The sequence below is a fragment of the Aotus nancymaae genome, unplaced genomic scaffold (assembly GCF_030222135.1).
Source record: "Aotus nancymaae isolate 86718 unplaced genomic scaffold, 86718_ANA_hifiasm-v0.15.2.pri h1tg000033l, whole genome shotgun sequence".
In the NCBI taxonomy this organism is placed as follows: Eukaryota; Metazoa; Chordata; class Mammalia; order Primates; family Aotidae; genus Aotus; species Aotus nancymaae.
The window spans coordinates 28,675,262-28,700,313 of record NW_026988447.1 but is presented as its reverse complement, the minus strand read 5'-3'; the positions used below and the strand labels follow the sequence as shown (position 1 = coordinate 28,700,313).

General features: G+C 37.6%; 1 long non-coding RNA gene across 1 annotated transcript in view; it reads left to right on the top strand.

The window, feature by feature from the left end:
• The first annotated feature begins 2,584 nt into the window (after positions 1-2,584).
• The window catches only part of LOC105710722 (uncharacterized), a 125,151-nt gene continuing 102,683 nt past the window's right edge, over positions 2,585-25,052 (top strand). Inside the window, exon 1 of the long non-coding RNA XR_001105855.3 lies at positions 2,585-2,718. This is a non-coding gene — a long non-coding RNA (uncharacterized LOC105710722). The remainder of the gene's footprint in view (positions 2,719-25,052) is intronic.

The window sequence follows — 25,052 nt, the reverse complement described above, 5'->3', positions numbered from 1 at the left end:
TCCATCCCTTTGTTAATTCCTGTCATCAAGGTATGCCCTGTTGTGTGTCCTGAGACTGCTAGGCATTGGGAATACAAATGCCTAGCAGTCTAAGGACACACAACAGGGGGTACAACAGGGCAGGCTCCATCTTGCAGGAGCTTTCAGTTTAGTGGGGAAAACGTCCAGGTAGACATTTGTTTATCAAAGTGTTACTGCAGGTGATATGGTTTGGCTGTGTCCCCACCCAAATCTTATCTCAAATTGTAATCTCCACGTGTTGGAGGAAGGGTCTGGTGGGAGGTGATTGGATCATGAGGGCAGACTCTTCCCCCTTGTTTTTCTCGTGATAGATAGTGAGTGAGTTCTTATGAGATCTGGTTGTTTGAAAGCGTGTGGCACTTCCCCCTTTGCGCTCTCACGCTCTCTCTCTCCTCTGCTGTGGTAAGATGGATTTACTTCCTCTTTGCCTTCTGCTATGAATTTAAGTTTCCTGAGGCCTCTTAGCCATGCATTCTGTTAAGCCTGTAGAACTGTGAGTCGATTAAGCCTCTTTTCTTCATAAATTACCCCGTCTCAAGTAGTCCTGTATAGCAGTATAAAAACGTACTAGTATAGCAGGTTACTAAAATGGGCACTCAGCCACAGCTTTGATGGTCAGGAAGGGCTTGGCAGAAGAAGTGTTTCTAAGCTTAGCCTATAATGGTTAGTAGGAGTTCACAGGTAAAAAGGAGGAGGAAAAAGTGTTCTGGAAAATATAAAAGTGTATGTGAATGTTCAAAGAAGAATATGCATCAAAGAAGGAATTAACCTGGGGTGAGAAGGAACACAATGTGGTAGAAAACTCCATGAGCCCAGAGTCAGAAGACCTTCTGCAGCCATTAACTAGTGATGCCTCTAACTCCCATCCGTGAATGCAGGATGCACTATGTAATGTTAAAAACACTAGCCGGCTTTAGTGTTTATATATTATTTAAGATCTTTCATGCAAATGTTCTAAAAGGTCACACTCTTACAATGAAATATGAAAAACAGATTGTGGATGACTAGAAGTTGAGCTGCTAAAAGCCAACTTCTCTTTTTTTCTCATCTTCACAATAACTCGAAGTGCCTAGCATGGTGAAATTATGTAAAATTGAACCAAGAGATGCTTCTCTATGAAGAAGGAATTTAACATGGAGTCATTCCACAAGTACTGGTTTTTCCAGTGGAGAAATGAATAGGAATGGGCTTGTTTTAAGAGGAAAGATCAATCTCCCGTGGTGCAAGATGAAGCTCTCTGTGGTGCTCTGCAGAGTCTTAAAAACAGAAGCCAGATCATGGAGGCCTGGGATACCTGCAGCAGTGGCTCTTAAACTAGTTTGCCACAAAATGAACTTGGTGATTTGTTTAGAATACGAGTTCCCTTGTTTTCGCTTCCTACAATCTAATTGTGTTGCCTGAGGCAGAAGCCCATGAGTCAGATGTACACTCAAGTTTCTTTCCCAGAACCAAGTCCCCGCCCCTTACGTTGGCTCTTTCCTGTGTTTTCAACTTTTTGTCTCACTTTAAACCCTACTTCAATCCTTGCTTCAACCATGTGGAAGTGGCTCAAACATACCAGTTTATTCATGCCTCCATGCCTTTGTCATCAGCCCTCCCTCTATCTTAAAATGCCTTTGCTCTTAAACTGCAGTGTTCTGTTTCCCAGGTAACTGCCCACACATATTTCAAGACTCATCTTTTTTAAATTTCTCCTCTGCCTTTCTTGTTTAGACTTGACCACTCACCTCTTAGTGTCTTTACTTTAACCCTGACCTGTGATGTAATCTACAAAACATTTCTACACTTACTTTTTTCTACATTTCTTTCATCTCTATTACAGTATTTGATACAATAAGCACTCAATAAATGTTTGTTAAATGGATAAATGAATGAATGTATGAATGAATGAATGAGATACACTATAAAACAGTGTATCTGCAGTTAGACTGCCTGGTTTCAAATCCTTTCTCTATCACTTAACAGGTGTATGAATTTGGGAAAGTTACTTTAAGCCTCTGTCTCAGTTTCTCAATTATAAATGGGAATGATAATTATAGTATCTGCCTCCTGTAGCTGTTAAGAGGTTTTAAATAAACTAATATTTGTAAAGCACTTAAAAGAATGTCTGGATCATAGTGTTACCAGTGTTTATGAAATAAATGAATGTACTATAGCAAAAATGATGAATGTTTAAATTTATATCTGGAAACAGAGATTGAAAGCAGAGACAAATCCACAGGATGTAACAAGAGAAAAGTGATGGGCTTAATGATTGAGGAAGAAAAAGGACTGGGACTAAGTCTCGGGATTCTAATAGTCACTGGAAGCGGTAGGCAAGTGTCTGCCGTTAGTTCCTTACTTTTAATTATTTGATCACCTAAGAAAGGAGAGCCTGGCCTCCTGGAATAATACACAGTCAGTTACATTAGAAAAAAAAGAGAGTCAGATGTTTTCAAAACAGTAACAACAATATGCCCTGGATAGCAGAGAAACAGAAGAGCAATTGATCTACAAAGGCAAGACCCAGATTGAGACCACAGTGAACCCTACAAAATAGAGGAGCCCCTGGATGGGAGAGGACATAACTAGAACTCTGGGAATGTAACATGCCTGGTGTGCTTCTCTGAGGACAGGGCAGCTTAGGGAAATAAGTCTCTGCAGCGTTGTAGGGAAGAGAGAATACAGGACGACTGTAGGACCACAGCTCAACCAAGAGTCAGTGTAAATTTACACATATTTCTTGATCTCTCTAAAGTCTCTCTTTTCTGTTAAATACAAATAATAATTCATGCTTCATGCAGCAAGTTATTGTGAACACTAAATGAACAGTATTTGAAATTACTATGCAACAGAAAAGGTACACAGAATCCTCAGTACAAGGACAATAGTGCGGGACTGCAAAGACGACTGTGCAAAGCAATCTTAATAACGAATGAGAAAACTTATGATTGGGTCTTGGACTTTAAGAAGTTTTGCCGAAACATCAAAATCTTTCTTGCTGTCATTGACAAAGGTACAAGCAAATAAAAATCGTAAAACTAATACCTAGTACGACATAACTTAAAACACGAGAAACATTTAAAACTAAAGTGTTTTGCTTTTCATAAAAACTTATCAAATGTAGTTTAAACCATGCTTGCCTCCTTGTCCTGTAACCAACAACGTGAAGCGCCATCTTTCTTTACGCACTGGCAAATCGTCATATGCTTTTCTAAGTTTGGATCAGCTTCTCACGTTGCATTCTTTGTTCTCTCAGTGTATTGAAATATCTCCAAGAGTTTTTTCTAATGTGTAAATTTTCTGCCAGCATTACTTCCTGTAGGACATCTTCATTCTGTTCATCACAACTACCTTTCTCATTTACATTTTCTTTCAGTAAGTTTCCGTGGCCTCATACCTAGAGACTCAAATGACAGCAGTATCAATATTCCATGGTCAGCTGTCTTCTTAGGAGATCTAATTTCACATCCAGCATTATTGCTTTTCATTTCTTTGCTGCACTTTCATCTGTTACACAATTCCTTCTTTTAATCATGTGTTTTGTAAAATGTCATGTGAGTTTATCATGGGAAGACATGGAGGCAACACAGTTACATGCTTTGCTGGGTGGTAACTGAGTAACAGATGTGCAGTAGCCATACCGAGGTTATCTGTCACTGATCATGATGTGCATCTGCTATCTACATAGTGATTTCTGAACTGAAGTGCTATCAGTGAGGTTAGAACTTCACGCAATTGTTGTTAATATACCATAATTAATGAAACACGAACCACATTATTGAGATACTGGTATTATTTAACTAAACCATGGTAACTAAAATTTATACATATGAATTGGCAAGTCGAGAGCTGCCAGTAACTTTAATTGCTTCCTTTAACAGTTCTTAATTTTTCTTTAATCAGTGAGACTTATGTTTATATGCTCACCATTGTGATGAGGATCCCCAGATTTTATTTGAGTAAGAGTTTCAGAATTAGGCTCAGTTCTTAACCCACTTTCTGCGTGATCCTCCTTCCCATGCCATTCCAAACATATCAGTGTGGCACACACCCAGGCTGAGAACCACTGCTCTAAAGCCCTCCCCATAATTGAAAGTTTAGTCACTCTAGCTTTGAATTTTTCTACTTAAAAAAAATTATTAAGAAAGCTATTAACGTAGAACTTTTCTGTCTTTGCTTTTAATGATTTCTTCTTATTTTGCTTTTGCTTATTTCATTTCCATTTGTTCATTTCATTGTCAAGAAATGGCTCTGAGAGAAATTTAAATTATCTTTGACTTTTCAGGGTGTGCCCCTGGATCTCACTTCACCCCTTTCCCTCTTTCCATCTCAAGACACAAAATTAAGGATAAATGTAAGGGGAGATGGTGTGAGTGAGAAAGAACAGAAATCTGGCCCCATGTAAGTTAAAATGTTAAAAATGAAAATAATCTATCACATATTTTAAATGAATTTTTTTCCATTAACCATGGGAATTCAATAAATTTATGTCAAGGAACTAGATTTTGGGAGACAAAAGCTTTCATGAAAATGTTTATTTTAGATTTATTTCTTTTCTTTTCTTTCTTTCTTGTTTTTTTTTTTGAGACAGAGTCTTGCTCTGTCGGCCAGGTTGGACTGCAGTGACACAATCTCGGCTGACTGCAACATCCATCTCCCAGGCTCAAACAATTCTCCTGCCTTGGCCTCCCAAGTAGCTGAGATTACAGGCGTGTGCTACCATGCCTGGCTAATTTTTTTTTTTTTTTTTTTTTTTTTTTTGTATTTTTAGTAGAGATGGGGTTGCACCATTTTGGCCAGGCTGGTCTCAAACTCCTGACCTCAGGTAATTCACCCACCTCAGCCTCCCAAAGTGCTGGGATTACAGGCATGAGCCACCGAACCAAGCAGATTTATTTTTTAACATCAAGTATTGTGAATATTCTAAATACTAAATAATGGGGAAATGGCAGAAAAAAATATATAATATATTAACTAGGTGGAATATTGCACAAATTTAATGAATGCAAATGTTAGTTTTAAATACATTGTAGCAAGAATAAAAAATGCAAAAGATACAATGTGAAATGAAAAAAGAAGGAAACAGAATCCTTTCCCCTAAGACAACAATGCAGGGAGTTGATGTTTCTACCCCTTTCCTCACAGCAGGAACGCCGCTGCTGTCTCCCTCCTAGCCCCAGCACCAGGAACAAGATGATGCGCCACTAATTCCTTAGAGTTATAGCTCAGAAGAAACACTTCCAGGAGAAGTAGTAACTGGCAAGACAAGGTCCTGTTATCTGCACGTTCCTGGCATTAATAGAATCAAAATAGTAAACAAAACCCATTCTGATTCTTAACATAAGTTTAATAGTATACTCCACTCTGAATTTCTAAGCCTACCCCAACCACATCCCCAGTGATGTACCAGTGTGGTCCACTATAAAAAATATATATAATAATATTCCTAACAGAGGATCATAGTTATACCCAGAGGAATAGACGGTCGATCTACCTGGAATTCCTTCTCCACTTGTTGTGAAGCAGGTTCACTGTGCACTGGTCACCTACTTGTCTGAGTCCAGTGAGAGAAAAATATTCATGCATACAACAAGCTGCATAAAGAGATCTTTTACTACTTACAGACAGGCAGCAAGGGACAACAGAAGCCTACGACACATTGTCAGCCAGTCTCCAAGGCTCAAGGAATCTGCCCAGGATAGATGGAGTGTCATCCATGCATACCCGACTTGTATCAGCTGAGGGACCCCAGAAAGCCTCTCACCCTGGGTTTTATGCCCTGGGGCAATGAGATTTGCTCTGCTAAAACATTGAAGGTTATCTTATCAGAAAGGCAAGGTACCAGAACAGAGCTCAGGCTGTTCCAATCAGCCCTCCTTATCTCAGAATGTTGCATTCCCAACACGTTCTACAGCTATTCTTAAGAACCAGAAATGAGAAAAGGGAGGACAATAGGGCTGGTCCAAGGCCATCCAGAGACCTGTCCTGTATTTTTCCTCCCCCTCTCCCTTTCCTCCCCCTTTCTCCTCCTCCTTCTCCCCTTCTTCTTCTTTACCCCTTTGATGCGTATCTGTCCTCCTTAAAGGATCCCAGTCACATCCTGGCAGTGTCCCAGCTGGCTTGAGATCAAGGAGGTTGTCTTTTCTGACAACTTTGCATCCTGCAATGGTGAAAATGAACGCATCAATAACTGATCTTATGGTCTTTTGAAGGAATCTGCTCCCCAGTGTGTTTCTAATTCTCTAGAATAGAATGTTTACAGGAAGACAAATAAACTTCCCTCTTGATGATATTAATCCTCTTTTATAACATATCTGGACATGTGTTACTTTTCTATTCTCCTCTTACCATGAGAAGAGAGAAGAATAAAAGGGATACCAGAATACATGGACTGTGAAATACTGAAAACTGAGGATTGGGAATTCACAGAAACTATTTCTCTGGACACTGTTTTTCTTTCTTTTCCCTCTCTCTCTCTTTTCTTTCTTTCTTTCCTTTTATCTTTCTTTCCGTTCTTCTTTCTTCTTTCTTTCCCTCCCTCCCTCTCTCCCTTCCTTCCTTTCTTCCTTTCTTCTTTCTTTCTTTTTGATGGAGTCCTGCACTGTCACCCGGGCTGGAGTGCAGTAGCACGATCTCAGCTCACTGCAACCTCCACCTTCCCACTTCAAGTGTTTCTCTGGTCTCAGCTCTCCCAAATAGCTGGGATTACAGGTACATGCCACCACACCTGGCTAATTTTTGTTTGTATTTTTAGTAGAGACAGGGTTTCACTATGTTTTCCAGGCTGGTCTCCAATGCCTGATCTCGTGATCCACCCACCTTGGCCTCCCAAAGTGCTGGGATTACAGGCATGAGCCACCACATCCAGCCTGGATACTGTTTTTTTTACAGTACAACCACGTGACTGAAGACAGAGCTCATCTGGGTCAGAGTTTCAGAAAATGTGATGAAGGTTCTTCAAATGCAGATTCCTGGAACTCCATGCAAACTTCTATGTTAGAAGTGAGAGGTGGGGTGAGATGGAGGAGAGGTGATATTGAAAATCTGCATTTTTATAAACTTTTAGTTTCAGGGGTACATGTGAAGGTTTGTTATATAGGTAAACTCATGTCACAGAGGTTTGTTTAACAGATTATTTCATCACCCACATATTAAGCCTAGTACTGAATAGTTCCTTTTGGTGTTCCTCTCCCTCCGCCTGCCCTCCATGCTCAAGCAGACCCCAGTGTCTGTTGTTCCCTTCTTTATGTTCATGAGTTCTCCTCATTTATCTCCCACTTATAAGTGAGAACATGTAGTATTTGGTTTTCTGTCCTTCTGTTAGTTTGCTAAGGCAAATAGCCTCCAGCTCCATCCATATTCCCAAAAAAAGACAATCTCATTCTTTTTAATGGCTGCATTATATTCCATGGTGTATATCTACCACATTTTCTTTATTCAATCTGTCATTGATGAGCATTTAGGTTGATTCTATGTCTTTGTTATTGCAAATTGTGCTAAAATAAAAATTTGTGTGCATGTGTCTTTATGGTGGAATGATTTTAGCTCTTTGAGGAATCACCACACTGCTTTCCACAGTGGTTGAACTAACTTACATTCCCACCAACAGCATACAAGTGTTTTTTTCTTCTCTGTAACTTTGTGAGCAACAGTTACTTTTTGACTTTTTATTAATAGCCATTCTGATTTGTGTGAGGTGGTTTTGATTTGCATTTCTCTAATGATCAATGATACTAAGCCTTTTTTCAACGCTTGTTGACCACATGTATTTTTTTTTTTAAAGTGTCTGTTCATGTCTTTTGCCCAGTTTTTAATGGGGTTGTTTATTTTTCTCTTGTAAATTTGTCTTAGTTCCTTATAGATGCTGGATATGAGACCTTTATCAGATGCATAGTTTGCAAGTATTTTCTTCCCATTCTGTAGGTTGTCTATTAACAGTTCCTCTTGCTGTACAGAAGCTCTTAAATTTAATTAGATCCCATTTTTCAATTTTCACCTTTTTTGGGATTACTTTTGGTGACTTTGTTATGAAATCTTTGCCCATGCCTGTGTTCTGAATGGTATTGCCTAGATAAGAAAATCTGGAAGAAACTATAAGAAACACCTAGAAGAAACTAGGGTTTTTATAGTTTTGCATTTTACATTTAAGTCTTTAATCCATCTTGAGTTAATTTTTGCCCATGGTGTAAGGAAGGGGTCTAGTTTCAATTTTCTGCATATGGCTAGCCAGTTATCCCAGAACCATTTATTGAATACAGAGTATTTTCTCCACAGCTTGTTTTTGTCAGTTTTGTCAAAGATCAAATGGCTGTAGATCCATGGTCTTGTTTCCGGGCTCTCTGTTCTATTCTATTGGTCTATGCCCCTGTTTTTGTACCAGTATCATGCTGTTCTGGTTACTGTAGCCCTGTAGTACAGTTTGAAGTCAGATAGTGTGATGCGTCCAGCTTTGTTCTTCTTGCTTAGGATTGCATTGGCTATTCAAGTTCTTTTATGGTTCCATATGAATTTAAATTTTTTTTCCTAGTTCTGTGAAGAATGTTGTTGGTAGTTTGATAAGAATAGCATTGAATCTGTAAATTGTTTTGGGCAGTATGGCCATTTTAAGGATATTGATTCTTCCTAGCCATGAGCATGGGATGTTTTTCCATTTGTTTGTGTCTTTGATTTATTTGACAGTGTTTTGTAATTCTCATTGTAGAGATCTTTTACTGCCATGGTTATCTGTAGTCCTAGGTATTTTATTCTTTTTGTGGCAGTTATCAGTTGTGAATAGGATTGCCTTCTTGATTTAGTTCTCAGCTTGGCTGTTGTTGGTATATAGGAATGCTAGTGATGTTAGTATATTGATTTTGTGTCATGAAACTTTGGTGAAGTTGTTAATCAGCTGAAGACTATGGGCTTTTCTTAATATAGCATCATGTCATTTACTAACAGGGAAAGTTTGACTTCCTTTCTTCTTATTTGGATTCCCTTTATTTCTTTCTCTTGCTTAATTGCTCTAGCAAGGAATTCCAATATGATGTTGAATAGAAGTGGTGAGAGAGGGCATCCTTGTCTTGTGTCAGAGAACTTGCTGATTCTTTTCTTCAGTGTTTTTAAAATACTTTTTATTGTAAAATCTAACAGATAAAGGAAATTATATCAAACAAACCAAATACCCTTGTAACCACAGCTAGGCTAAGAAAATAGAATTCTTCCAACCACCCTGATCACAGTCCCTTCCCTCTTTTCAAAAGTCATCACAGTCCTGACCTTTGTGGTAATCACATCTTTATTTATTATTTATTTTTTGTAATTTTATCACCCAAATGTTCATGCCTAAGCACTAGTTTAGTTATGTTTCATATTATTTTTTTCTAGAATAGGAGTATTTTGTTTTTTAATTGTTCCTTCTTTTCAATGGGTTTTTGGAAACACATGGTATTTGGCTACGTGACTAAGTTCTTTAGTGATGATTTCTGAGATTACCGTACACCCATCACCTGAGCAGTGCACACTGTACCCAATGTATCCCTCGCCCCCTCCCACCTCCAAGTCCCCAGAGTCCACTGCATCATTCTTATGCCTTTGCTTCCTCATAGCTTAGCTCCCACTTTTGAATGAGAACATATGATGTTTGGTTTTCCATTCCTGAGTTACTTCACTTAGAATAATGGTCTTCAATTCCATCCAAGTTGCTTCAAATGCCATAATTTCATTCTTTTTTATGGCTGAGTAGTATCCCATTGTGTGTGTGTGTGTGTACACATATACATATATATCTCACAACTTCTTTATCCACTCTTTGAATGATGGGCATTTGGGCTGAGAGAACCTACATTTTTAACAACTTCTTTAGGTGATCCTCAGAAACTCCAAACCTTAGGAATCACTGTTAGCTTATCTTCTTATATACTTAAGAAGCAAGATCTACAGCCTCCAATGTATCACATTTTAATTCATAAGCCTTCAAAACAGATCAAGGGTGATAAGGATGGCATTATTTATCTAAATTATGTATTTTCATTCTCTTCCCTAAGGAAGGTCATGTGCCTCTATCTTTTGCCATGTGACTTGAAATGCTTCTCTTTGGAAAGGCATACTCAGTGGTCTGAAGAGGTCATTTACATCACACTTGGCAATGTAACTTACTATGGCCAATGCAATGTGAGTAAAAGTGGTATCTGCAGCCTCTGGGAAGATGCTTCAAGAGCCATCCCATGGCTCTGTCACTGTTCTTTCCCTTTGGCACAAGCCTAAGACAAGACTCTTTTCTTTAGTCTCGATCACCAAATAAGGAAGATACATAAGGGTAGAGCCACAGCTCTCCTAGTTGACAGAGTAGGAAATAAACTATTATTGTTTTAAAGCACTGAGATCTTGGACTTGTTTTTATTTTTTAATGGAGTATAACATAAATAAAGATTTCCAATCCACTGAGATAAAATAATTTTTAAAACTTTCTTTCCTAGAACAAAAATATGGCCACATAAAAGCAAAAAGTCACTTGTGCTGGCTCTAAGGTGGTGCAGTAAATGCACCTATGAATACCCAATGAAAGGACAGTCACAATGTGTATGCTAGCTACATACTAGTTTCATCCTACCTTAGCACCCCCATCCTGCACTGCCTCAAGGACAGCAAAGAGATCTTTAATCTGTCTCCAAAACAATGGAAGGATGAATTATTTGCCCTGCTCTCCTCTTACACATATGCATGGTTTAGGCAAAAGGAATACTACCAGGCAAATTGTCTTCAAATCTAATTTCTTCGAGACTTTTTCTGTTTGTTTTTCTAAAATCACTTTCTCTTATTCCATGGCAACAGGACAAGACAAATGGTTCTGTTTTAATATTCAAGGGTTGTTGCTCCCAGACAATGTAGTGCTGTTCAGCAGAAAAGCCCTATTCAGCATATTAAAAAATCCCATTAACTCTTCCCTTCTCATCACTTGTGAATTACAGATTCCCTGGTCAATACCCTTGTCAGACACCTGATTGAATCTTTCTGACATCACAGGTTTTAAACACGTATCAGAATGAAAAACAAAGTGTATGGCTGTGTATATCTACTCATGTCTTACTATAAATAAACAAAATGGCAGGGTTTCTGAAGTTGATATATAATATTAGCTTAACGAATACTATTTGGATCTGGAGACTTATACATGGAAAGGAATTTCCAGAAGCTACCTTTCTTTAGCTTCCAGTAATCTAAATAAATAAAAACATTCTTCAATTAAAAAAAATACTGGAAGCAAGTTTAATATGCTGAAAATATACATGCAAGTCTACTCTACACATGGATGACACATAAGTCACATGGAATTATATTAAAGCATTTGTGCTTCTTGATTAGTCCAGAGTCCCTATATAGTACAAAAGCAAATGTCTTTGTTTGATGATAAAAAGCTAATAATTCCTCTAGGTATAACTGGAACCATGTTGTCTGACACAGTATGCTTTAAAATGTTATGTGGCTTCCTTCAACACCCAAAGATTTATCGAAGATAATTTTGCAAGTGTGCTTACAGGAGCTAACATACCAAATATAACTATGCAAGTGTGCTTTAAAAAGCTAACATAAACCTTAGTTTTCAATAGTTTGTTTTAAATGTAAGGTAAAGATGCTTCCATATGGAATAGAGTCATTTAGGAGCCACAATCAATCACTGAAGATAATCAAATGTCCCTGACCTTCATGACAGAGACCAACTGAATTAGAGGTAATAAGATTTGTATTTCCTCTTCTTGCCTGACTTTGAAGCCCATGGTGCTGCTAAGATATTCATATTTAAGTCTTAACAGGATTCCAGTGTGGTCGACAAGCTTCTGAGGCTGTTAGGGTTGGAAAAATAAGGGTGCTCTAAACTCCACCAGGACTACAAAGGGACAATTCTCAGGCCAAGACAACTAGCGGAAACCTGGCAAATTATTCAGTCTTTCCTCTTCCTTTCCTAACTACAAGAATCCAAGACATTCCAAGAGGTTTAAGAGCAGTTTGCTTGGTCCCACACTTCCTGGAATATCTCAGAAGACCCCAGGATTGTTTTATAACCTCAGGGAACATCCACATTTCTATAACCAATATGAAAAAATACATGCATACTGATTATGGGTTAACCTGTGTACCTATCAGACATATACAACAAACACTTGGATACATCCAGAATCCTTAAAGTTCTAGGGTGCAAAATATGAGGCTTCATTCATCAACTGGCATTCACTACCACAGACATTGGCATCCCACCACATTTATTATCACTTTGATGGGGACATGTACGCCCTCCATCTCTCGGGTATTCTTTTCCTTCTCTTACACCTTCTTATATCAATTTCTTCCCCATCACACTTCCAAAATATATGACCATAATAAGAATGCCATCTAGACTGGTTAGGGCATTTGTTCATTAAAAAGCCAACTCTCAGCTAAATGAAGAGCCAAAGATCATTAGAGGTGACAGAGCATGGAATTTTTGAAATGAGTACCTCCCATAAGGCCTCGAATATCACCTTGGCCATTTATGACTCTCTTGGTGTGTATTTTATACACCATTTATTTAAAACAGCTTTGAGAGAAGGTCATTCAGGCATTTGGATGTGGGTTAACATCTAAAATGAACCATGGTTGATTATTATTCTTATCGTCCACTTACGAAGGATAGTATAGTAGATGGTTGAAGTCTATGGCCTCATTTGAGAAAGTGCAAAAACAGCACTTTTCCTCTGTTCATATTAGAATGAATATCTTGATATTTAAGGCTCTAACCCTTTAGAAGTGAGTGGTAATTTTGTGCATATAGTATACCTGCACTTCATCCTTCTAACTCTTGGGCATAATATTCTAACTCGGGCAGAGAAGAGCTGCGGCAAAAGGATGTTAGTGTCTGCAGCAATGTTCTCTTTAAATGAATTGGATCTATAAGACAATCTTATCAAGCTTGTTCTAGCATAAGTGGCAGCTTTATGTTTAAGAACAAGAGGAGGTAGTGAAGGATACTGTGATGCATCATAAACCTGCAGGATTTTTACAAGCCAAGATAGATGTTGAGATAATGAGAACAGATTCACTTGTCAGAGGCACTGATGTCAAAACTGGAGTTTTCCATTATTTTCAAAAAGAACACTTTTTAATACATTCACAACACAAAAGCATGCAACAGCAAGGGATGATCCACAGAAATCTATGTGATTAACATCAAACGTAAGCATCTAGCTCCAAATGTCCAGAGTACCTGTGGGTGATACTTTCATTATTTTAAACACTATATATTTTTGAATGTTAATTTTTGCAAGTCCATCTTGTTTGCTCTCATTAGTCTGGAACTACTTGAAGGGCCATTCTACAAAAAGCAATTCATTTCAGACTATGAGCAGGATTTTTATGAAACTTCTACACAAGCGAGAACTGAGGAAATTTAGTCACCATAGGGCAAAAGATGAAGCTCCATCATAAAAATATCTTTGAGAGGAACTCAGAAGACTCAAGAGGGTAAGGCTCAGAATGTAAAGAGGTTAATACTAGGATGCCCCCAGAGTACAGCGTGAAACTGTTAATATCCAATGAATTTATTAACCTAGAAAAAGAATGGGTTGTGAATCTGAAAGTGTGCTAATGTTACAGAATTGTTAAGAGAATTCAGAAACGAGAGGATTGTGAGAGCTACCAGGGGCTGCTGATTTCTTTCTGTGATGCCCTCTGGGTGAAGCATAGAGAAAGGCATGATGTAGAATATTTCTGCTTTAAGAAACCAGTACTGAATAACCTAAACAAGGACCAAAGAAAGTATCTTGGATTCTGAAAAGGGAGTGGGGGGTTGGGGACAGAGGGCAGTCTAGTGAGAACTCCACTAGAAAAAGAAATGATTTAACTATTTGTTGCTTACTGTTAAACACAATCATTGGACACTTAGGAAAGAAATTATTCAGTATCAGGACTCCAAAAGAATTGGAAGGTTCAAACGGGCTTAAGAAATGAAAATAGAGGAAGATGTATGAATAGCTTGTGTCAGTATATAAACCAGTGATGTACGCATATGGTGAACAACATTTTTTAGTTTGATAAGAAAACTTAGAATTTTATTTAAAAATGTAAAGGATTTCAAATACTAGATCCTATTATTTCCCTCAAGACCAATACCCCCAGTTGCTCCAAATGGAGCAGCAAAGTGAAATTAACCAATTCCCTTGAAAGGCTGTAGTGGTTCAGCTTCAGGGGGCTTGTTAATTTTCCTTCTCCAGGGGTTCCAAGTGAGGTCTGAGAGCAGAGCAGGGAGGCAAAGTGAAAAGAGGAATTAATAAGCTTTCTAAAGTATTGCTACCCCTACTTCTTTCAAGGGAATTAGTTAATTTTACTTTGTAACTCCTTTCAGATCAGCTTAAGTTTGAGAAAACCTCCAATTAAATAGAGGGAGAGGGGAGACAAAGGCAATTGGTAGGAAAGAGAGGGAATGGACAGAATTTAAATCAGTGACCTCAATCCAAAGCATTGCCCCAAACACTCAAAGAACTTTACAAATAAATATTACAAATATTTATGAAAGATCTTGCCAGGATATAAAACGTTTTCATTTTTATTAATTTTATTCTTCCTTTGAATCTTGGTAAAACATATGAAATACAAATATTTTCTACTTCACCTGAATCACAGGATTCACAGCAATATCTTTATGCCTGAGCCGTATAACTCACTTTCTTCACATCTGGATGGCATAAATGTTTCTACCCATTTCCAAAGTGAAATATCAAGTGTTTTAAAATTGAAAACAAGAAATAAGCACACAGCGGGGCCTTCTCTTAAGCACTGCCTTGAATTATAAAAAGGGGGAAAATGAGAAAAAATGAAAGAAACTAATAGAAAAAATAAAGAGATGATAAGTGGAAGAGGCTAAAAGGGGATATACATGAAAATAGTAAGCACATATAAATTACCTATGGACATTAAGTATCATATTTTAAAGGTATTATAAAGGGCTTAAGTCAGTATATGTATTTAATTTATAATATATATAGATAATGGACAAATTGTCACTAAGAAACCCTCAAACACGTAAAAATTGCTGAAATAAATAATGTAATACAGCCCTCAGCCTAGTATACATAAGTATTCAATAAAGTTCTAGTATTTTTAAATTACTTTTGCCTTATCTGTAGATCACTTCTGTTTATGCTTCTCTAGAATATTTAAGACCCTTTCTTACAAAATAATCTTTTATTTTTGACAAACTGGACTGGCAGGAACCGATACTATTAGGATACGCAGGCTAGACTTTTGATAGGTAACATGATGAAATAGAAAGAGCACAGTTTTGGTGCCAGATCACAAATAAAATTTATGTTTGTTATTTTCTAGGCAGACCCCATATGTGGTCTTGGGTAAATTCCTAGGTTATCCTAAGAAAGAACTATCAACCTTCTTTCAGACAATGAGGATAATAAGATCTGCCATGTAAAACTAGAGGACTTGAGGATGTGTATGTAAGGCACCCAAGATGATCCATATGCAGTGCCCAACAAATGATAGCTACTATTAACATTACTAAAAGTTAAATATGGACAAGACTAAGGCTGAAAAGCAATTTAAGAGCTCATCTTATCAGTGGACTCCCAGACCAGTTTTGCATCAATATAAACTGTATAAAGCTTTATAAAAATAGAGATTTGAAGCCCCACTTCAAATGTGTTAGATCAGAACTTCTGTGAATGCTGTACAGAAATCCATATCCAATTCACCATATTATTTTTATTAATGATATTTAGATGGGTTAGGTCACTTGCCAATATCTTACAGTGTCCATACAAAAACTAGTACCCTAGACTTCCTTTGACTCCATTTGAACTTGCCTATTATATCACTGTATCTCTACAATCAGCTACAGTCTTGTACTCATAGTGTCCTTAGAAGTCTAATTATTATTATTAACCATTTTGTGGTCTGACTTTGTATACTTGGTAAATCTCACTATGTTTTTTCCCCCAAACTGCAGACTCCTCTTGACAGACAATAACCAAGTGTATATTTTGCCCACTTTCTATGGATTCTTCCTGTTACTTTGCCACTGTTTGGTTTACAAACACAGAGCTGAATCAAGAATTCTGATATACTAGCTTCACTGAAAGCACATAAAAACAACATTTATCCTAAATATAAACTTGTGCCTCTAAACAAGATAGAGTAGCAGGGACTAGATTTCCCTTCCTATCTGAAACAACTGAAAATCTGGACCAAATACAGAAAACAATAGTGCTTAAGACATTGGACATCAGGCAACAAAGGACAGGGTTTGCTAAAATGTGGGAAACAATGCCTCCCATGCTCCTGCTCACTTCCTAAAGTGAATTTCCAGGCCATAGTATAGGAAGAGAAAAGGTTCCTCTACTATGGCCTTTTCCATAACTAAAAAATGTTCAAATCATACAACATAATGTCTCTGGCCACAGTAAAATTAAATTCAAAATCAACAACAAAAAGATCCCTAGAAAGTCCTCAAATATTTGGAAACTGAATAACCCTCTACTAAATAACCTATGGGTCAAAGACGAAATCAAAGTCAAATTAGAAAGTATTTTGTAACAAATGAAAATGAAAATATACATATCAAAAATTGTCTAACATGGCCAAAGTAATACATGAGGGAAACTTAAGCATGAATATACCTACATTAGAAAAAAAGGAAGGTCTTAGATTTCACCTTAAAAAAAGAAAATTAAATCTGAAGTATAGAAAAGAAAATAACAAAGATCAGAGTAAAATCTAATAAAATAGGAAACAAACAATGAAGAACATAAATCATGAAAACCAAAATCTGGTTATTGATCAATAAAATCAATAAACTACTAACCATACTGATCAGAAAAAAAAGAGAAAACACATAAATTACTAATAATTAAAATGAAAGGTGATATCATTACAGATTGTATAGATATTAAAATAATTATAAAAAGATACTAATAACTTTATGGTAATAAATTTGATGCCAGACAAAATGGCCAACTTCCTTGCTGAAGAAGAAATAGCTTGCATAGCCTCATATATACTAAAAAAATGAAAACTGTAATTTAAAAAAACCTTCCCACAGAGAGAAGTGCTACGCTTTTGGGGGTGGGGACGAGATTACAAACAGGCATGAGAAAATTTTTGGAAATTGATGACTATGTTTATTATTGTGATGGTTTCAAAGATGAATTCCTATGTCAAAGACTTATCGAATTGTACATTTCAACATGTGCTGTTAACTGCATTTCAATAATGCTGATTAAAAATGTGATTAAAAACATATTTATTGCATTTAAAAAGCCTGTGATAGTTGCAAGTTTGTATTTGCTCAAGAGGACTCCAAAAATTAATCAGAAACTTACAATCCCAATCTGAAAAATGATCACAAAAAGAACCTTAAACGTAAAAATCCCTCAAGTTTCATGATATTGTAGGTCTTCTAGAAGTGTTCTTTTCCTTTCTTGAATGAAAGGTGATTATTTGAATTTCTAATTTAAAATCTAACATTTTCAAAGATAGTGTGTTTATAATGGCAAGGAGAAAATACCTACAATCACTATTACTGAAATCAGAGAGAAATAATATCTCCATGTCAAACTGTGGGCGAGTCTGTCCACACCTCTTTCAGCTACTCATTATCAGTATCTGTGCATTTCATAGGCCTCTCACGAGAATAGAATAAAATAATGTCAAAAAGAAACTTTTTGTATAAAATGTTTAGTGTTTCTAATACTTTGAATGAAGAAGACTCATAATGTGGAATGGAAAATAATTTTATATATTTATCAAATCTACCTTTACATATCAATTCACAGGTGATCATTCCACCCTTCACTGCCTCCTGCTTCCCCAGTTTTTATGGAATCTAGGGAAGGTCCCATGATTTTTCCGGTCAAAGTAAAAAAATTAGGAAGTCTTTACTCTCCCAAGCAGTTTTGGTACATTGAGTATGTTCTGCCCAATGTAATGCCAACCCTGGATATAATTCAGTGTTAAAGATTGGCTCCTGATTCACACTGACCACCTACGGTGGGGGAAGAGAGAAGGAATGATTGCCTTCTTCCCATTCATCCTCTGTGCTTCGGTATCTCTTCCTTCAGTTGCTACGGTGGATTTGTTACCTCTCCAGGATCCAAACAGAGGAGGTAAAGCAGATACAAGGGCAGGAGAATTTTTACTTAGACCTGATATGCTTGTGTTAAGGCTTTAAGCAGACTCTTTCTCTTATGATCATGGGTTCTTGGGAAACCCTCATCACAAAAAATTATGAAAATCTTTTTATTTTTATTTGTTTTAATTTTATTATACTTCTGGGAAAATCATGAAAATCTTTAACTAGCAGCCCTCAATGGAAGCACTTCTTAGAGCATTACTCAGAACTGTTCTCTGCTTGGGTATCTAGCTCTATACTTTCAATATCTTTTTGTTGAGTTTTCCTTGCACCACCAAGTCATGAGATCTAAAATGACCCTCGAGCACTCTTTCTCTCTCTCATATGACTCACAATCTGACCAAGGAAAACTGCCTACACTTGGCTATCACTTGAAGCCTAACTACATTCTGTATTACTTTCTTAGGGCTGCTGTAATAAAGTAGCACAAACTAGGTGGCTTCAAACAACAGAAAGGTTATTTATTGTCTTGTGGTTCTGGAGGTTGGTAATCCAAAATCAAGAGGATGTCAGGGCCATGCTCCCTCTGAAACCTACAGGGGAGCCTCCTTGCCTCCTCTAGCTTCTGGTGCTTGCCAGCATCCTTGCCTTGCTGGTGCATCATGCTGACCTCTGCCTCTGCCATCACATGTCATTTTCTTCCTATGTGTCTCTTTCCCTTACCTTGAATCTCACAATTTCACTCATCACATATGCCGACCAACCCAATGGTTAAAGCTAATGCATACCAACCACATCTATAATCAGGAATTTTATTCTCAAGGGTTAAAATAAAAAGCATACATTGCCCAGAGAAGTTTCTGTCTTCTCTGTTGTTTTCTTGATGAGGGAAGCCAGATGAGCTTTATTACAAAGTCATGTGCTAATATTGGCTCATTAATACATAGTGTGATCATGAGTAATAAACCCAGAAGTATAATAACTAAAATCAATAAATCATTCAGAAAACTAAAATTAGCCTGTAGTATAAATAGCCATCTCTCCAAATGATTTTTGGAGATAAATAATAAAAATGGTTAATTTGATATCTTTTATGAAATTAGTTTGCAGGTGAAATTCAGATGAGAATAAAATGGCCAAAAGCAAGCATAAAATAGCAAACATGGAAGGCTAAAAACTTAAAGGTTAGGGGTAATCAAAAAGTGCAATAATTGTGTTAAGAAATATTGAATACATTTAAAATAATAAAAGGTAAAAAGGAAAAAGTGGTTTTATTGCACATGACTCATGCAGACAACTTTCTTAGCACCCATTTCTTATAAGAAAATAATTAGCTGTACACATAAAAGCTAAGATTAAACGAGAGAAATTTGCAATCATTCTTGAGATGTGGAATGTTCGTGATCACATCCCTATAACATGCACTACCACCCACTGCATAGCTCATGGCCCCATTGATCCTAATTTCCATCCATTACATGCCAAGAGCTATACAAACCCTTATTAAGACAAAGGAATAAAAGGTACTCTATCCTTTTTAAATTTCATCAGATAACACCGTTTCTTTTTCCTGCCAATATACTAATATAACTTTATTTGAGCTTATGTAATTGCATATGTCCAAACTAGACCATCGAGTCAAAAAGCTATTTTGTACTATTAAAAATATTTTACATACATGTACAATAGCATTCCTCCTCAATCTCAACCCCTCCAGTTATATGCTAGACTTAAACTGATTCCCTAACGTATGCTTTATTCAACCATATCAGCTCATATTATTCCCTACTTAGTACTTCTGTGCAATTCAGACCAGCGTCAGTGACTTCCTGTGACACCTATGTGGTTAGAATTACAAAGGGTTTGGAGGAAAACTCAGCTGTGACATTCTCCTTCTTTATTTCACCCAGTCAAACCTCTGACTCTTGGAGACCTTCCATTTCTTGCATAGAATCTGTTACCAACAGGTTCTGTTTAGCTTCCATTTTATGAATAACAATTATCAAACATTGATCTCAGCTCCAGCTTCATTATCCCAAACTTTCTGTGACTTTCAATGAAATTTCAAAACACATACAGTGCTCGAGGAAGAAACACTCCAAGCAATTCAGGGTTCAGGTACCTGGGACTGAATGAACAACCTTAGGATATTTGGGAAGTGAATAGAGTTTTCACTCCTGTCAGTCCACAGTTGCTTTTCTAATCCTTATTTCCTCCCTCTTCTTGTCTGTTCTTCCCTGCTAGCAAGATGCTTTATATTCTTCAGCTCTCTGCAACTGCCATGATAATGCATTTACCAAAAAAAAAAAAAGTTATGCGTCTAATAACTTACATCTTAGGAATATTTAAATTTCTAAGTAATACCATACAAAGGAAAGAAACTCTTTAAAAGGGGGACCAGTCAAAAATCACTGAGTTATGAAACAGTGAGGGACACAAATTCTTCTTCCTTGGGTTTCATTGTGTGTGGCTTATTCATCCAGTTGTTCAACGAATATTTTTTCAGAGTCAATATATACCTTAATGGTGCTTGAATTCTTTTATCTTATTTCAATTTGTTCTGTACCAATGTTAGCTGGACATTTGCCTAGCTTCCCTCTCACCTGTGGACTAGTTTCAGGAACAAATCGAGGTGATTATATGGTACCAGTACCTTATATATAGTACTCACTCAATAAATGAGGAATTTAATTCATTCTCATCTAGTTCCCCATTGAAAAAGATGTGCATTGCAATTTTAAAGGACTTTTCCAATGTTATACATCTGATCAGTGAAAAACAAATAATTCAGTAGCATTTTAGGTGCCAGTGTAGAAACTATTTCACCTAAACAGAAGAATGACCTTATCTTTAAGATGCATCTGATTCAAATTTGAATGTGTAGCACCAATTTATTCGAAAATCATACTTTTAACGTGTACTTTCTCATAACTATTAAGCTAACTATTCCTGGTCCTGATGCGTTATAGATTTTAAGATCATTATGCAGTGTGGTCTGACAGGATTTGTGGCAGGAACAGCCTCACTATGCTCAGAGTGCATTTGTAAGAAAAGCCTCAGTTTTAAGAGGAATAATATAAACCTAGAATGACAGGGGAAGAGGGTGACCAGGCTGGTAGAGGATGAAAATACAGCTAAATGAAAAATGGCTAAGGACTCAGAGGATTTTGGACCTTGACTATAAAGAATTTCAGGGAGCCCATTAACGCTATTGTCAAATCTTTGAAGGTGTTGAATATACTAAATAAATAAATGATTTATGTGTGTCTTCAGGGACAGGTATAAAACCAAAGCTGAAGCAAAAGAAAATCAATTGCCATCAGTTTAACCAATTGATTGAATCATCTGGACTCAGTAGGATACAAAAAAGAAGAGCAAGAAAGTGAGTGAATGAGAGAGACAGAAAGAAAAAAGGAAGAAAGAAAAAGAGAAAGAGGAAGGCAGGAAGGAAGGAAAGAAGGAAGGCAGGGAGGGAGGAAAGAAGAAAGGAAGAAAGGAAGGAAAAAAGAAGGAAGAAGAAAAAGAAAGAAAGAGAAAGAAAGCAAGAAGGAAGGAAGGAAGGAAAGGAAGGAAGGAAGAAAGAGAAAGAAAGAAGAAAGAAAGAAAAAAGAAATAAAGAAAGAAAGAAAGAAAAAGGGGAGAGAAGGGAAGGGAAAGGAAAGGAAGGGGAGGAGAGGGGAGGGGAGGGGAGGGGAGGGGAGAAGAAGGGAGAGGAAGCAAGGTTTTGCTCTCTGACCTTTCATACACACCCTAGGGTGTTCCTCTTTCCCCATGATTCACTGGCATATGGGACAAGCCTCTCTGCCCCCTTTAGTCACAAGAACAGTCTCATTTCAATATTTTTCAAAGTCACACCCAATAATACAAAAAGCTCTGAATCCTGTCCTATTTGAAGCTTCTCCCTTCCCCTGTGTCTGGCTGGAAATCTGAAGTGCAGGAGTGATTGGCCACCTCTCTCTTCCCAGTTCCACTTTTTCCCCTTGCTCCCTGACTACTATTAGATGGCTCCCAGGTCAGACCCAGGTAGTGAGAGAAGATTAGGCAAAAAAGGCTCAGTCGTATGTGGTTGGTAGAGTTACTATCAGGGCTTTTTTGCTGACAGTGTCTCTCAATGGTGTTTCTGCAGATTCCTAGAAACTCCTCTATTGAGGATTCCTCCACTGCCGGTCAACCTGAACAAGGCCGGTCCTCCAGCCGGCTGCTTAGTTCTAATCTGGGCTTCTTCTGGGTCCCTCTGCCCTGCTCTCCTTGTCCCTTCGGGCAGTCCTTTTGGGTGGACTCCTTCTCAAGCTGACCCACAGTCAGCTTGAATTACTTTTGGTGGGGTTCAAATCTAAATACTAGTAAGGATATGCATTTGCCTACAGCTGGAGCAAGTGCAGCTCATTGTCATAGTTCACTCTCAAAGTCATTTTTCTTCCTTTGTCACCAGCAAGGCAAGGCTCCAGCCACAGCCTCTCCCATTAGACCAAGAGTAACTCAAGTATCACATCTGCATACATCAAGAGCTTGATCAAAACGTTATTTCAGGATGTTAGCCTGATTCTTCCTTGAAGGCTTCTCACTTAGAGTGGGGTAGAAAGTACTTACTTCTCCCCCATTCCAGTGACACAGAAAATATTCCCCAGAGAAATGTCTTTCTGGAAGACTTTCAATCCTGGCCTTTTATAGATGCCTGTGAATGACCAATAACTTGTTCAGGCAGGCCTAATGTAGGATCACCCCCTTTGCAAGTCTAGCTCCATAATTTAGAATGTCTTGTTCTCCAACTTTGGACCTCTGGAGACAACAGAAAATAATTTTATTGAACATCCTTTGGCTTACCTAAAATGTTTCAATAATTCAGAGGTTCAGAAAATTTATCTGTCAGCCTTGTAAACCCCTGAAGAATTCAAGTTGGGGCTACATCTCTATTCTAGACTGTGAGAGAACAGGTAAGTCTCCAGCATAGATTGAGAAGGTGATCATCTCTAAGGTCCTTTTAGCTCTTAGGATTTACTGATCCACAGGCTGCCTCTGTATCAGAGGAGCCAAGAGATCCCCTAGTCTTTAAAAACAAACAAAAGGAAGAAGATCAACAAAAAACCAGAATGTGATGCAACTTAACAAACATCTCCACAAATCCTACTTGGCTATTATGTATTTGATCTCTTCTTATTTTGTTTGAGTTGGCAGAGCATGATAGCACCAAGCTTGTTATTTCAACTCTAAAATCAGATCTCTAGAGGGATAAAAGGAGAGTTCTGAGTTCAGATGTATCAAGTATTAAGATAACCAGAAGAGGCTTAGAAAAGAAAATAGTAACAACATTGGAACAATTAAGCAATGTGGAAATATTCAACTCTACTTAAAAATAATTACAATAATGATAATTAAAATAATTTTATTATCTCTTTCCTTTCCTTCAGGGTCTTTCATTTTAATTGCACTTAGGCATTTTCTTTCTCAGGCCAAACACTATTCAACACAGTTAGTATCCTCCCTCCCCACCAACAAAACTGTTTTGGTTTGATTTCTCTTCAGTAACTGAAAGAATGTTGTTTAAACTCTAGGTTAGCTTTTTCCTAATCTTCTTGATTCTGAGGTGATCAGCAAATGGACTTTCTACTCTCTCTGAGAAAACCTAGGTGCAAAACCTATTACTTCTCTGAGTGGTCCTATGACATACACACACACACACACAGACACATACACACACACATACACACACATATACACACACACACACATACACACACACACGCCATAAGTGTGAAATGTAGATTTGTCACTGGAAAGAGGTCCTGATCCAGACCCCAAGAGAGAGTTCTTGGATCTTGTGCAAGAAAGAATTTGGGGTGAGTCCATAAAGTGAAAGCAAGTTTATTAAGAAAGTAAAGGAATAAAATAACGGCTACTCCAGAGGCAGAGCAGCCACAAGGGCTGCTGGTCACTGATTTTTACGGTTATTTCTTGATCTATGCTAAACAAGGGGTGGATTATTCATGACTCTCTTTTTAGACCATGTAGGAAATGTCCTGATATTGCCATGGCATTTCTAAACTATCATGTTGCTGGTCAGAGTCTAACAGTGAGGACGACCAGAGGTCACTCTCGTCGCCACCTTGGTTTTGGTATGTTTTGGCAGGTTTTGGTCAGCTTCTTTCCTGCAACCTGTTTAGCAAGACCTGTATCTTGTGCTGACCTCCTGTCTTATTCTGTGACTAAGAATGCCTAATCTATCTGGGAATGCAGCCCAGTGGGTCTTAGCCTTATTTTACCTAGCCCCTATTCAGGATGGATTTGCTCTGGTTTAAATGCTTCTGACAAATTTTCTAACACTTGCATAAGGAAGATGGAGAGAAGGTTAACATTTTGCACACTACATCAAATAATGTAAAATTTCTCAGATATTCTTGCCTCTAAAACCCCTCTTCAGCTAAACCTCAATGGAAGATTTTTTTTTCTTTTGACTTTTTACTTTCTTACTGCAATATCTTGACTCTGGATCCTTTTCTCCTCTCTTCTAGATTTTTCTCGGAAATTTCTCATTCTTTCCTTTAATGAGGAGTCAATTCACTACCTTAGCACCTATTGCACGTTTTTCATATTTGAACACATTCCGGTCATGTTCAGCAAACAAAAAGAGCCTCAAATAGCTCCTACCTTCCTGAGAATACAATTTAGCCAAGACCTTTGGCTATTAAAACACACTCACCATAGCTTGTCCTCCTCATCCCTAAGGTTTATACAGGTAGTCTTCTGAATGAAATGTTCTCCTTCTGTATTAGTCAGTTTTCATGCTGCTGATAAAGACATACCCAAGACTGGGAAGAAAAGGAGGTTTAAGGGACTCACAGTTCCACATGATGGGGAGGCCTCACAATCATGGTAGAAGGTGAAAGTCATGTCTCACATGGCAGCAGACAAGAGAAGAGAGCTTGTGTGGAAAAATTCCCCTTTGTAAAACCGTCAGATCTTG